The following is a 14,107-nucleotide window of genomic DNA, read 5'->3' as shown; positions in this document are numbered from 1 at the left end:
AGCTCTATGTGCTGTGATTTTCTGCCCTTACTGCACAGCATTGTCTTTTTGAGACCTGAGGTCCAAACAAATTCCAGCACTTCCTATTTCTGTGGCTCTTTCAATTTCCTACCATAAAACAGAAAAATAGAAAACTTATCTCAGTCAAGGGAGGGGGGATAAAAGAGACTTTTTGCTGGTATTTGTAATCTAAGCTCCAAATGCAGGGGCTGCTAAGCAGAAATCCAGCTATCTCCTTGAGCAGCATTTTCATGGAGGTGACCACAGACCTTAATGACTGATGCATTGAAAAATGGTTGATTTTATTATTTCTTTTAATGTTACCTTTCTTCCCGAGAAGCAGGTTTGAATTACATTCTGGAGACACTGTTTAATCCAGCTCCGTTTGCCTCATCAATGCCAGTTTTGGAGTACTTCCTCTTGTGGGGAATCACCTCCAGCATCCACTGCGCATTGCCCAGTTCATCTGAGAGCAATCCCATCTGTACTGCATACGGGGCTGCTATGCTGTGGGTATCACAGCATAGACTTCGAGTACTAAACAAGCAATGATTCCGGTTAATAAAAAACAGTTCTGGGTGGCTGAAAACTGAAGAGTCCATCCTCTCTACCAACAGGAGTTCTAATAAGGGACAAGATATTTGTTAGACAATATTTTTCTTTTTCCTTTTTAGGTTGAATGAGTACAATGAGCTTATTAATTTATTTACATAGAAAGAAGCCAGATGGGCCTGGATTCAGATAGCCAGAAGTTTTGAGGAAAAAAACCTGACTCTGAAACCCAAATAAAAGCAAACAATTGAAGTGACCAGATGTTGCTGTGCCTCAGAGGTACAGGGTGGGCGCTCACTTAGAGACTCCAGATGTGAAGTTCTGCAAAGATGCACATAAATGGAATGAATCCACAACTTTCTGAAGACACAAATGCCAGCCATTCCCAATCCCCCTGGAAAGATTTCCTCATTGTCACTTCTCAGATGGTCATTCTTGTGAAAGTTGATCTTGTTGTTAGAGTAAGCTTTATTTATGGCATAAGCTACAAGTTGCAACTCCCTTTATATTACTCCCTTTATATTACTTTTCTTCTCTCCCACTTTTATTTCGTGGTTATATTTTGTTAGGAGACTCTGTCCTTGTGGCTCTCATCATCCTTACAGTTACAAAATTGTTTCTTGAAGCAGAACTGTTTAAAGTTATGAAAACATAGGTTAAGGAAACCTTAATGTGACCTGCAGCATCTTCGTAACAGACTAAGAGCAATCTGTTAAGCACCACAACAGTACATTCGTAAAATTACATATAAGTATGTTTTTAATGTTTTTATCATAGCTGCGTCACACTAGTAAATTGTAGTAAACTGTGTGACAAGACATAATTAGGAGCATTATTTATTTTAATTAAGGTGTATTATTAGCTAGAGTATTGCAGATCCCCAGAGGTGCAGCAATAGGTCTCTAAAGGAATGTATGCAAAACATCTCGTTGTACAGGAAATCTCCTTCACATGCTGTTTCTCCTGTGCAGAACGTACTCGCAGAGGAAAACAACTACCTCTTGTAAGTGCTTAGGAAATATTGCTGTGCTGGTGAACACGAGAAATAGAGTTTCACTGCAAAAATATTGCTGTAGCTGAGGGATTGAATACATGGCAGAAGAGTCTCTCAGCTCCTGACCTAATCCATATTGATGGTGAACAAGTTTTGCTGCTTGGTGACTTGGGGATGTCCCTTGCTGGCTGCAGATGGTCTTACCTCTGGGCTGGCGTCAGGCTGTGGTGATGGGGAAAGGTGAGCCCTGCCTGGTGGCATCAGCTCTGCCCACGCGAGGGATACATTGACATGGTCTTAGCAGGTGAACGCTCTGGGGCAAAGCCACTCGTGGCTGACCCGGCCAGAAGGAGGTCTGTGTTCCTTATAAATGAAGAGGTGAGTTTTCCAGCATTTCTTTTCCAGGCTCGGAGGACACAGTTGTATCTGCACATCATTTACTGGTGTCAAACAAAACTTCTGCCTAATATGGGCTGAGCTCAGAGCAATCGCTTGAAGAGGGGACACACTGTACATGGTGCTTTTGGTGTTTTCTGATGTTCCCAGCTGAACAGAAAAGCAGATAAAGGAAAAACTTCACACCCCAAAATCTATCCAGGTGCCTACATCTGGCTTTCCACCTGCTGAGCCTAGACTGGACGCTGCTCCCTGTGTCCTCATCTGGATTGCTGCAGATGTCCCCGGGCTTGGCAGCCGCAGCCCTGACTGTGCCACGGCCCCAGGTTGCCTGCCGGTGCCCAGGCTGCTCTCTGCAGCTCCTGGGACAAGAGCAGCCAAACCACCCAGCACAAGGCATCTCCTAGGGTAACACGGCTTTGGTATAAAATGATACTACAAGACCAGCTTAGAAAAAACGTCGTTTACAGGGAGGGGTAATAGCTGAAAAATGGAGCAGTTGCACCAAAGTCTGAACTCGGACAATCTTTCACCCCACAACTCATATTGCTAAATCCATGTCTGGAAATCCTAAACCCACAAAAGAGAGCTCTGAAGCAGGGATCAGGAGAAACCTGGTGTCGTGGCAAACAGACTGAAAGACCCTGGCAGGCAGCACCCTCATTCTGCTGTTTCTACAGAGGAGCTGGATCTCACCATCCTGGTTTATGCCCATGATCAGTAGACTTTGAGGTACCACACTGGGATGATGAGATTTCTCCTGGAATGCCCTAGGACTTGCCGGGTTTTTCTTAAACAATATTTAAGAACACTTAGTAATTTTAAGCCACTTTAGGAAAGTTGCAATACTTAATCACTACCATTTCTATGAGTGGAAAAAAAATGACAAGAACTATCTCTCGAGAAAGTTTCCATCCCTGAAGACCAGAAAAACTGATTCCCGTCTCTTTGCAAGCAAGATCAGAAGGGCAAAGATCTCTGAATGTTAATGCATGCTTCTGCATGTGATTAAGGCCATGAGAGAAGATGGCAGTGGTGCTGCTGCGTTTCTGGACAACTGAAGATTCATGTTGGCAGGGGAAGGAGAGGACAGACAGAGGTTACAGCAAAATCCAGGGACATCATTTCCCATATCTCCTTTGCTCTCAGCACACATGGAAGCAGCGTTGACTGAACTCCACTCTGGGTTATTGCAACGACGCACGGGCAGTGCAGTCCCACACCAACACGCTGCACCAGCCCATTTGACATGATCCTTGGTGTTCATTTATGAGTGGGGAAGAAGGAGCTGCCAAGAGCAGCCATCGAGTCGTCATTTTTGTTGCATTTTCATGCCTATAGATATTGTTTTCTTGCAAACATGGATACTGAGGGGTCAGGCTAATCAGCCTAGCATGAAGTCTCCCCACATCAGACACATGATCTCATATTATGATGACTCCCTCACCTTTAAAAGCCGATCTGATTAATTGGACTCAAAACCCACAGGTGTCTACCAGGTAGGTGCTGGCGCCTGGGAGGGAGCCTTGGCTGGATGCAGGTTGAGGCAAGGTGATCTACAGAGTCATCCTCGACTAAAATAAACAGCAAAACATGGCAGATGAGCTGTTCTCCAGGCGTGCAGCTTCTGATTGTGCAGGAGGCTGCAAAGGGTCGGCAACAAACAGTATCAGGGCGCAAGCAGATGGGAGCAGGGATTCATCCCTGGGACCATCTGAAGACAGGACTTAAGCCCAAAGAAAATTGTGCTGGTAACTAGGAACTAATTTCTGTGTTATGCTGATACCACCTTTACCTGCAACTTTCAGCTCATTCCACTTTTATTAATGGTAAAACAGGGGTAAATATGTTTAAGCAGCTTTGTCAGACTGCTGGCAACAATATTAAGAGCAGAGCTGTAAAGCATGAGTATCTGTCCCTGCTCTTCCCATGAGGATTTTTCTAGGGCAAGGGGAATCCCACAGATCCCATGAGAGAAGGCTGCTCGTCAGCTCCCCATCTCCCACGTCGCGCCTCTGGTGTGAACACACGGCATTCCCTGTCTCAATCTCCTCCTCTAATGTAGGGCCTAAAATCAATTGTATTGATGAAAAAGGAAAGTCAAATTAATGCAGTCCATATTAATGGGCTGCTTATTAAATGGAGAGGAAAGCCTTTTCATAGCAACCTACGCAGACACACACATCCGCAATTATCTTTTTAAATTCTAAATCAAAGCAAATTAGCAGCCTAGTGCCGAGCAGTAAACATGATTTGATTAGGCATTTCATACCCAGGATACAACAGGATAGGATTTTTTTGCAGAACTCAATTACGATCATGAATCCTGCTTTCTCTGTGTTATGAAGAGCTCACCACTCAGCAATGACAGCTCAGCACACAGGGACAGATTTTTAAAGCTTTCCTTTCAGCCTGGCACACTGAGTAAATACTAAGGTTGCAAAAGCTGGCATCTCCATAGCTCACTGTGCCTTGGGTGGCATTTTTATTTTCAACTAAAGCTCCAGCTCCTGGAGTCACCAAGTGCAAGGTCCTGCACCTAGGTCTGGGCAATCCCCAGTATCAATAGACTGGGGGATGAATGGATTGAAAGCAGCCCTGTGGAGAAGGACTTGGGGGACGCTGGTGGATGAAAAGTTGGTGATGAGTTGGCAATGTGCACTCACAGCCCAGAAAGTCAATCATATCCTGGGCTGCATCACAAGAAGCGTGGCCAGCAGGTCGAGAGAGGTCATTCTGCCCCTCTGCTCTGCTCTGGTGAGACCCCACCTGCAGTACTGCATCCAGCTCTGCGGTCCTCAACACAAGACATGGACCTGTTAGAGGAGGTCCGGAGGAGGGCCACGAAAATGGTCAGAGGGCTGGAACACCTCTCCTATGAAGAGATGAAGACAACTTTTATGATGAGGGCGGTAAGACACTGGAACAGGTCGCTCAGAGAAGTTGTGGGTGACCCATCATTAGTAGTGTTCAAGGTCACGTTGAACCTGGTCTAGTGGAAGGTGTCCCTGCCCATGGCAAGGGGGTTGGACTAGATGATCTTTAAAGGTCCTTGCCAACCCAAACCATTCTAAAAATAACACAGACTCCTTAGTCATATAATTCCCTGTTTAAAACCGTGTTTCTAACCCTGTGGCTGATGAGAAAAGCTTGAAAATATGCTTAGAGTTTAAATCCCCCCAAATCGGATGACAAATGTGTTTTAAATGTCATAAATCTCAACTCAACTTCTGGATCCTAAGCCCTCTGGGGTGGCAATACTGAGTGTCGGTGTTCACATCACTCAAGTGAACCACGTAATTTCAGACGGTCCTGGCACAGACAACCCCTTCTGCATGATGCTGCCAGACCAACAGAAAAGGTAGGAGGGTCCAGAGGAACTTTACAATGACTTGGTCCATCACTAAGGTCATGGCTTTGTGCTCAAGAGCTTTATGGCAGGTGAACTCAAAACATGAGAGACAAGGAAGTGTCTTCAGGAGACTCAGCAAGCAAATGTCTCAACAGCCCATTAGAGTTAAATATACAGCATTAGATAAATGTTTAATGCTCATTAGCATTACATATAAATAGATATATTCTTACAGGAGGGACATTTATGTCCAGCAAACATCACACACTTAAAGTTGTTGTGATGGTGGATATATAAACAATAAATCTCAGTTAATAAACCTGTCTGCAAATGGCTTGCTTCGATTTACCCTAAACGTGGAGCAGGAGGCGAACATCAGGAATGCAGTGTTCTGCCAACCTGCAGAGCCCAAGAAAATCAACAAATAAAATAAACCGGCATTAGCAGGCTCATTACAGCCACACCAAAGCAAAACTCCCTACACAGTCCAGTCCCTCCAAGCACTATTTTCCCATGCTGTCCTGAAGAAAAACCCTCTTGTGTTCAGTGCTGCCTTTAACACCGGGTTTGGCCACACTTCTGCATGAGGGGCACCAAGTCAAACACGAAGAGCACAGCTGGGAGGAGTGGTAGGGTGTAGGTGGCAGATGGCAGACAGATGTGCCACGATACCCTTCCTCCTTCCAGAAGGGAGCATCCTAGCTCTTGCCGTGACCACAGAGCACAAATGATCCTCTTTTTCCTGTTAGAAGTCACAAGACCCTGAAACTGCCGTCAATTTTGCTGAGAAAGCAGCACACCGGTGCGCCTGTAACATGTACTCGGTGACACTGTCTTGCCTCTGTCTAATGTCACTTGTTTTTAAAAGGGCCTGGCAGGACCTCTTTGTGTAGGAGGAACGGCATGTTGAGGAGCCGCAAGTAATAATTATGATGGAAACCTCAGCCACACATGTTAACTGGTAATTTATCACTCAAAGAGGCTGAAGCTGCAGGTGACAGATGACAGCGCGGAACTTTTCAGACACCAGCAATGTGTCTTGACCTACGGTCTGGAAGAGGACAGGTGACAAACACTCAGCCAGGACTTAAAGAACAGCACACGGCAACAGATCACACTGTAAAGGCTATCAGTGTTTTCTTCTATGCAGACACAATCACTAGCACTCACACAGATTCACTGCCGTATTAAAGCAAGTTGCATGTTCTGTGCATTTTACGGGCAGCAGAAGTGAGGCACAGATTATTATTCTTCTTTAATGCTGCTGAGTTATTATTACGAGTTTTCACCCATGCTGAAACTAGAATTCACTGCAAACTGGCAGAGCATGGAATTGCAAGTGAAGTCAGCAACAAAACCAGAGGTCTGGCTCTGCACAAAACACACATTTTGGAAAATTGCCATGATGGGTAAAACTAATGGGGAGGAAGGAGTGGTGTTGATGCAGGAGGGTGGGACTAGATGGCTGTGGCTCCTTCCATGTCGCTCATCGGTAGGCTGTCCCTTCACTACTTGGTTAACCCCAGCTTCGGTGATTTTGGTGTAGGTTTAAGTTTGGCGATAATCGCAAGAGAGGTCAGTACAGCTACTTCCATGCTTCATGTTAAACTCATGTTTTCATTCCCCAGGGACTGAAGTTACCTGGAATTTCTTCACTGGATTCAGCAGCTAAAGGGCAAAACTCAGGGAGAGTGATTCAGTCTCTGCTGATATATTAAATTCCTTTTTAATGACACAAAGGGGTACGTATATTGCTTTGCTAAAAAATCCAGGGAGACGTACTCACCACGGCAAAGCAAACCAGACCACATGCAGAAAGAAGCAAAGCAAAGTGGCACTGAGTGCAACAGCTCCTTCAACCTCCTCTGTCATTTCTGAATTTGATAAGCAGAGAAGCCCAGGAATCGTGGTTTTTCCACTATGAAGTATAACCCAGTACAAGCTGGGGTTTGGTATGGGAGTTTTCAAAGGGGAAGAAATGGAATTAAATTCTTTATAGATAGAAAAAGAGCTCAGTTTCTGCTTTTATATTTCCCACGCTGTGCTTTTTAAATTTATAGGATGGTGCTATAAAAGCTGTAATTTTCCTGATAGTCCTTTGAAGGACACACCTCTCCTTATACTTCTGCCCCTCTTTTTTTTTGTAGCCCACTCATGCAGAGGATGCTTAAGACAGAAACTTCACCTTCGCTTGGTGAGGGCTAGCACAGATCTTTGTAGCTTGTAAGTAGTGGAGGGTGGTTGATGAGTTTCTAGAGGTCTGTGTAACTGAAGTTTAAACAATTAATAACACCAGTTAGATCACCTAAATAAGTGACTGAACCACCCTGAAGTGCTGCATGGTGTGCTAGCAATTTTTTTCGAGGTGCTACAAGAAGTAGCTGGTTAGTTAGCAGTTATGCCTAGTGCGGTGCTTGAGGAAAAAATAAACTTGAAATGTTTCTCTCCTTACTTGTTCAGAGTTTGGATAAACTGCAAGATTTCTGCAGCATTTCAGCAGTTATGAAGTGATGATGCTGCAAAACTGGAAATGTGAATTCCCAGTGCAGTTTCCCCACATCGATCACATTTGATTATAGTGGTATAAAATGTTTTGTTTCTGCTTTGTTTTCTCAATTAGTTTCATTCCAATTACTTTATTATTTGATACTTTAATAATTCATTTTGCCTTCCTAGTCAAAAAGTCCCAAAGTAGTTTCAACAAAATTTACAGTTTCTTGCAATATACTTCAATTTAAATGGAATCATTTACTAAGTTGTCAGCTCCCAGAGGCTCCTAGCCTCACAAAATCCCCCCCACACCCCTTTTTTGGGGGGCAGGGTACATTTTCCTGCATTGCTCAGAGACACTAACATGAAGTTTCCACTCTTGCTTGGTATTATCCCTGAAGCTCTTTCAAAGCAAACGTGGTAGCACTAAGCCTCCATAGGATGCTCAGCTATTCCAGCCTTAGGCTGACGACCAGTGACTCAGTTCCTCGGAGCCATCTCAGCACACACAATCGCATCTCTTCCATTCCCTTGTCCTTGTTGACCCAGCTATTGAGCTCGATATTTCATTTAGCCCTTTCACCTTTCTTTGTTCTTAGAAAGTCCCTGGGTCTCACATCCATGTGAAAATAGGTTTTATAATGGCTCGGTAAATAGTTTATCAGTTGAAATGATCTGCAGAGAGAAGAACCACAGCTCCAGCCTGTGGGCAGGTTTTGTTCTCTCGCTGTCGTATTGCTCACAAGTGACTGATGCTCCCAGGCGTTCAGACAGCCCAGCTCGCTGACGTAGGGGAGCAAGTGTGTTGGGAGGGATGATCTCTTTCACTTAATCAGATTGTATCACCAGATAAAATAGAGGAGTTTTCAATCAAAGAAGCCTTCCTCCAGGTGCACACGTGACCCAGAGCTTGGCCACTTTGATCATCTGTATCAGCCCCTCTAGGAAGAGGTATTTGCTCGCCTTGTAGAGCTTTTTCTAGTATTTCTGGGTCATCACAGCTGTAACAGTGCTTCCAAGGGTTTGTTAATATTGGCATTTCACAACAAATGTAAACGAATGGATAGTTGACAGAGCTTGCATTTCATCAATTTGCATTTGAGGTATTTTTTACCTTACAGCAAAGCAAATCAGAGCAGTTTACAAACGTTGTTTTCTTCTACCTAACTTCTGTCTCCAAGATCAAGAGAGATACTTCTTTTAATAACGAGACTTTATTGTATTGTCTGTTCCACGGAAGTAGAAATGCAGTTCGCAATAAAAAACTTCTTGCCATGGTAAGAGAGGAAATGAAGCCGTATCAGTCACTGCTGACCGAGAAGGAAAGGCTCTGTAAAACAGACACATTGGGACGATCGTTGCAAAGAAAATCTGGGGAAACGTACGAGTAAGCGAACTGCTTGATTTCCTCTCCGGAGCAGTGCTATGACCCCAAGCTCCGGCGAGGAAGAGACGAGTCAAAGAGCACAGGAGGAAATGAGAGCTGCTGCTCACGCTGCAGACAGCATCCTGGAGGGTTTAGAGACCGAGGACACAAAATTTATTACTTTTAATGCCCTCAGTAGCATTTTTAATATCCTGAATGGTTTATATACTGCGCTGGGTTCTCTGTCAGAAAGATGGTGGCACTTGGGAGGCCAGGCAAAGCAGTCTTCAGCCCAACAAGAGCTGGTGTCTGGGAAGTTGAATACATGGTCATTGCTGCCTTCTCTGGACAGAGGGAAGAGAAGGAGCCGGGGGGGAAAGCAGTGTGAAATGAGAGGGCAAGAAGCACGGACTGAAAAACACGAGAAGCAAAGATGCTGGTGTCGCCAGGGAGGTGGGAGTCTCGTTCTCACTCAGTCGAGGTAGAGTCAGAAATAGGAAAGAAGGGTTTGCTGTCTTTGAAACTCCACTAAAGAGGTGATTTAAATCTGCCTCAGATGACAGCTCCTGTGAGTTCTCCCCTTAGGTGACATGAGCTGTAACTGTCAAGCCTCTCAGCTAAAGGATTCTGGAAGAAGAAGAATACATCTGTGTTTTGATTCCTCTCTTTTCCTCCCAGCGCATTTCAGTCATGTCTGCGGGGTCCCTCCCACAGGCTCCTCTCCAGTTTGGCTTAGAGCGCAAAATCCACTCGTCTGTAGTATTTCTGTAGCTACAGCAATATTCAGGTTTGAACACTGGAGTGAGTAACCACAGAAGGGCTCTGTGGATGCACTTGACCCAGGTGATACAGCAAAACTTCACTGCAGACAAAATGAAGCCGGTTTACTTCACATCCGTCACGGCTTTGGAGCACACACACCAGCAGTAACCCCAGCCCAGCCAGCGCTCCGTAACTTTCTAACCCCTCCAGACTCATCTGCAATTCAGATCTTTCTCCGAGCTGGCCTAAGGGCTCCAGTCTGCCTCTTTCCATGCTGGGCTCGAAGCCACTATCTTCACGTGAAAAATCAAACTCTTCTCTCCCCTTTTTTCTCCTTTGAAAATATTTTATTTATTGCTTTAACAGAACATAGACAAGTCTGAGCAGGTTTGAAATACTCATGTATTCTTCAGATGGTTCTTCCTGGGAAGGCTAAGTGTCTTTGCCTGGTCTCTTGGCTGGTGTATCACTGAGCTCTTCTTCCTTTCTCTGCTCCCACCTGGCCTCTGGAAGGCTGGTGGGCTCCAGTTGTTTTGGGACCCGTGGGTTAACCATGACTTCCCAAACGTAGCTGAAACGCAGGTCTTTTCTGACAAAGCCATTTCTCTATCTTCTTTCACAAAGTCTCTTCGTACAGCAGGCAGGGACTGCAGGACAGAGTCGTTGTCCACAAAAAGCTGCGAGTTTATCAAATTTAAATGTGAAATGCCCAAAGCCATGAAAACAGTGAGGAGGAATCATTGCTTGGTAAGATGTTTTCAGTATCTGGAAAGAGAAACAGAAAGGATCGTGCAATTTCCCACAACCCCGACACCCTGAGTTGAATGAAATCAAGTGAGGATCAGTCCTTTAAAGCCATGGAGAGCAGGGAGGGAACCTCTTGTTTCATCTCCATTCTCTCTGATGTAGCTGCTTCATTTAAAAGTGTTTTAAGTTGACATGCTAATAAAATTTGACTTCTTAAGCTAAAAATAGGCATGTTTTTTTCTTTTTGGTGTAGCTTGCTATGAGGAAACATCCTAGGCAAACGCCTTCAAAGCTGTCTGATCTGGGGCGCCCCTCGACTACCATGCTTTCTCCCTGGCAGACGCAGCCTGGTCTCCTTCTGACAAAACGCTGCTTGAGGATCATAGAAACATACCCTATTGATAAGGGTGGCAATATTTTTGCAAGCATCACTCGCTCTTCACAATTGTCTGTGTACGTACTCCCCAGGTTAAAATTCCCTTAGCAGAGCTCTGAGCATCTCCCAAGGGCTCAGACAGTCACTCTCCACTTGGCTGCCTCCAGGGAAAGCTCCTGGATCCCACTGAGGAAGCTTCTCGAGCACGCCTTTCCCTCGAGAGGAGCCTGTTGTATTTCAGAGGGATGCTGGATTGCTTTTTTAAGAAAATGGCGACACTTTCCTAGCTCCCTTGCCTAGTGCTACCATAACGTGGTCGGCACTGAACAGCCAGGACACAGATCATACTCCCTCTTCTGAAGAACTCGGATGGGCAGCGAGCTCAGGATGATGACATCATTTGCATCAGACTGAAACGGGCTGGGTAGGTACCGCTTGTGTCAGAACTGTTGGTCCATGGTCCCTACATGCCACAGCACTAGCTAGGCTCAGAAATTTAGGAACCCTAACGACTAAAAAGTATTTTTTCTTAAATACTAGCAGACATTCTGAAGACTAAGAGCAACAAGAAAGAAGTGCCTGAAGCCTACAGTGCTTCCTGCAGAATGAGTTTTAGCAAACAAAATCATTTTGGAGACAGTCTCTCTTGATCTCACAGACCTGAAAGTAAAGTGAAACACAACTGCAACTTCCTTATTAACATTTTTGTATTCGCTACTGCTATTCCACAGAAATTCTAGGAAAACTTACCCCTATTTAACCCTAGGGTCATCTGTAAAAGTTTGTTCTCTGAGGGGTCAGCCTGTCTCCTTGTTTCATCGGTGCATGCTCTCTTTCTTCTGTTGCCATTCCTTGGCTCCACTGCTTCGGTATTTCTTTACTTTTGCTGTGAGCAGCATAGGACAGGCAGAAGAAAAGAGAAAACAAGCAGGCTTTAACTGGCTGTCAAGATGTGAACTTTGAATTTAGCTAACCTGGGTTTTATTCCCTGCTTCACCACCCCCAGTGCAAATTTATCTCAATCTTAAATTTCCATCCATAAAAAGGGTAATTCTTACCTAACGTAGATTAGTGTATGTAATCTCCTAGCACCCTGTAAGACATAGTGATATTTAAACATAAAATATATAAACATCAACCGAGCTGTCTTCTCATCTACCCTTTTGCCTTGAGGTAGGACAAACTAACTAAACTGCCCTTAGAAAATGTTTCATGAATTTTTAATAGTAGAGGTGCATGAAGATTAAAGTTGCACAACGTTCCTAAACACATCCGTTCTGGTGCTTATCTGCTCCACTCAGATGTTTTACACGTCTTGAACTGCACAGCTGATTTTTTATTCAAGAGTAGCTCAGCCCGAGTTGAAATTAGCAAGAGATGTGAAAGGCAGCACAAAAAGCTTCTGTGAATACATCAGCAGCAAAAAAGAAAGGAAAAGAAAGAAAACGGGAAGTCTGCTGCCTAACATAGCAAGGGACCTAGTGATGAAAGAAAGACATGAAAAAAGACAAGGTACCCAATACCTTTTTTCTCTTTTCACAGTTTTGCGCTCCCCCCTACAGGAAGACAATGACCGACTGGAGCAGGTCCAGTAAGTACACAATGCACAAGGAGAGGCCGAGGGCTGAGTGGGCTCAGCCTTAAGAAGGGAAGGTTTTACTGCTGTTTATGACTGCCTACTAGGAGGGTAGAATGAAGAGCCAGACTCTTCTTGGAGGGGCATGGGGATGAAATTAGAGTCAACAGCCACTGGTGCAACAATGGACACCGATTAGATATGAGGACGGTTTATTTGTTACCTTGAGGGTAGCAAAATACAGGAACAGGATGCCCACAGAGGTTGTGGTATCTCCATTCTTCAAGATACCAAAAACTTGACTGGACCTCCAGAGGTCTCTTCCAGCTGTACTTCTACATTTCTGTTCTACAAATCTACTTTATGACTCAAGGCAAAGAAAGCTGCAGGGCAATGTGTAGAGACCATGTCTCCCCAACTTCCAGCAGTTCCCTAACTGATGGAATGTCTTCACTATTACAGACATGTTCTATATTTATCTAACTGCTATATCAGGACAGGTTTTCTACAAAGAACACAAGCTTTTATTATGGACCTAATAGTTCTGCAAGCAACTAAACAACATGAAAGGTACTTATTTTTTCCTGAGTACAGGAAATCCGGGATCAAATAAGACACCTAAGTATTATAATCGTCCACTAAAGGAAAAGCATGTTCATAACAGCAACCTAGTATCGGAATACTTCATCAAACCCTTTCTTTATCACTAATCACACGCACAGTAACATCTGTGCAAGCCAGTTGGCTCTGGACAGCTCCTGTGGTTCTTGAAAGACTATTTCTTGGCAGGTTCTGTTTTTCACTCTAATTGAAAGGTTAATCAAATCAGTCATACTTGTATGTTGGCTAAATAAACACACTGTCTCCACTGATGATGAAACAGATGCATTACCACTCAGGTTTCCCATGGGGTTCATTTGTTCCATGATTGCATTCGGTTTTCTTCAAGCTTCTCTATGCAGTATCCGACAGCATTTTGGATAGTTTTTGTAAGGAAATTTACCTTTCAGATGCTACTGCATTCACATGTCTCTTAACTCTATCCATCTTTGGCAAAGGTATTATATATCCTCAACACTGCTTCGTTGTGGAAAACGTGGAAGTTAATCCTAAATAAGGTAAGAACTCTTTTGAGGCATAAATGCATTATCGAGTCTAGCAGTTCATGTTGCTGAGGCAGAAACTGCTAACACACTGAAACCTGGTTTCTCTCTGCCTCTCCCCCCTCAGTGCCAAGTTTCATTTTGCAGAAAGCTGTTTTAGCAGGTCTTCTTAGCTTCTAGAACCCAGTCCTGCAAATTCATATGGCTTGTGTTTGATTTCATGCACAGCTGAACACTGCTGCTGACTCATTACATGCATGTATCTCTTTCTGAAACCAGCGTTTACATTTGATACAGCAAATCACTGTTTGTAAAGCAAGGCATAGAGAAGATATGCGGAATGCATGACAGGTAGAAAGTATTTATTCAAGTTAAGAAGTTTTGTATATCACA

The sequence above is a fragment of the Accipiter gentilis genome, chromosome 4 (assembly GCF_929443795.1).
Source record: "Accipiter gentilis chromosome 4, bAccGen1.1, whole genome shotgun sequence".
In the NCBI taxonomy this organism is placed as follows: Eukaryota; Metazoa; Chordata; class Aves; order Accipitriformes; family Accipitridae; genus Astur; species Astur gentilis.
The sequence above is the reverse complement of the archived record's forward strand: the minus strand, read 5'-3'. Positions refer to the sequence as shown.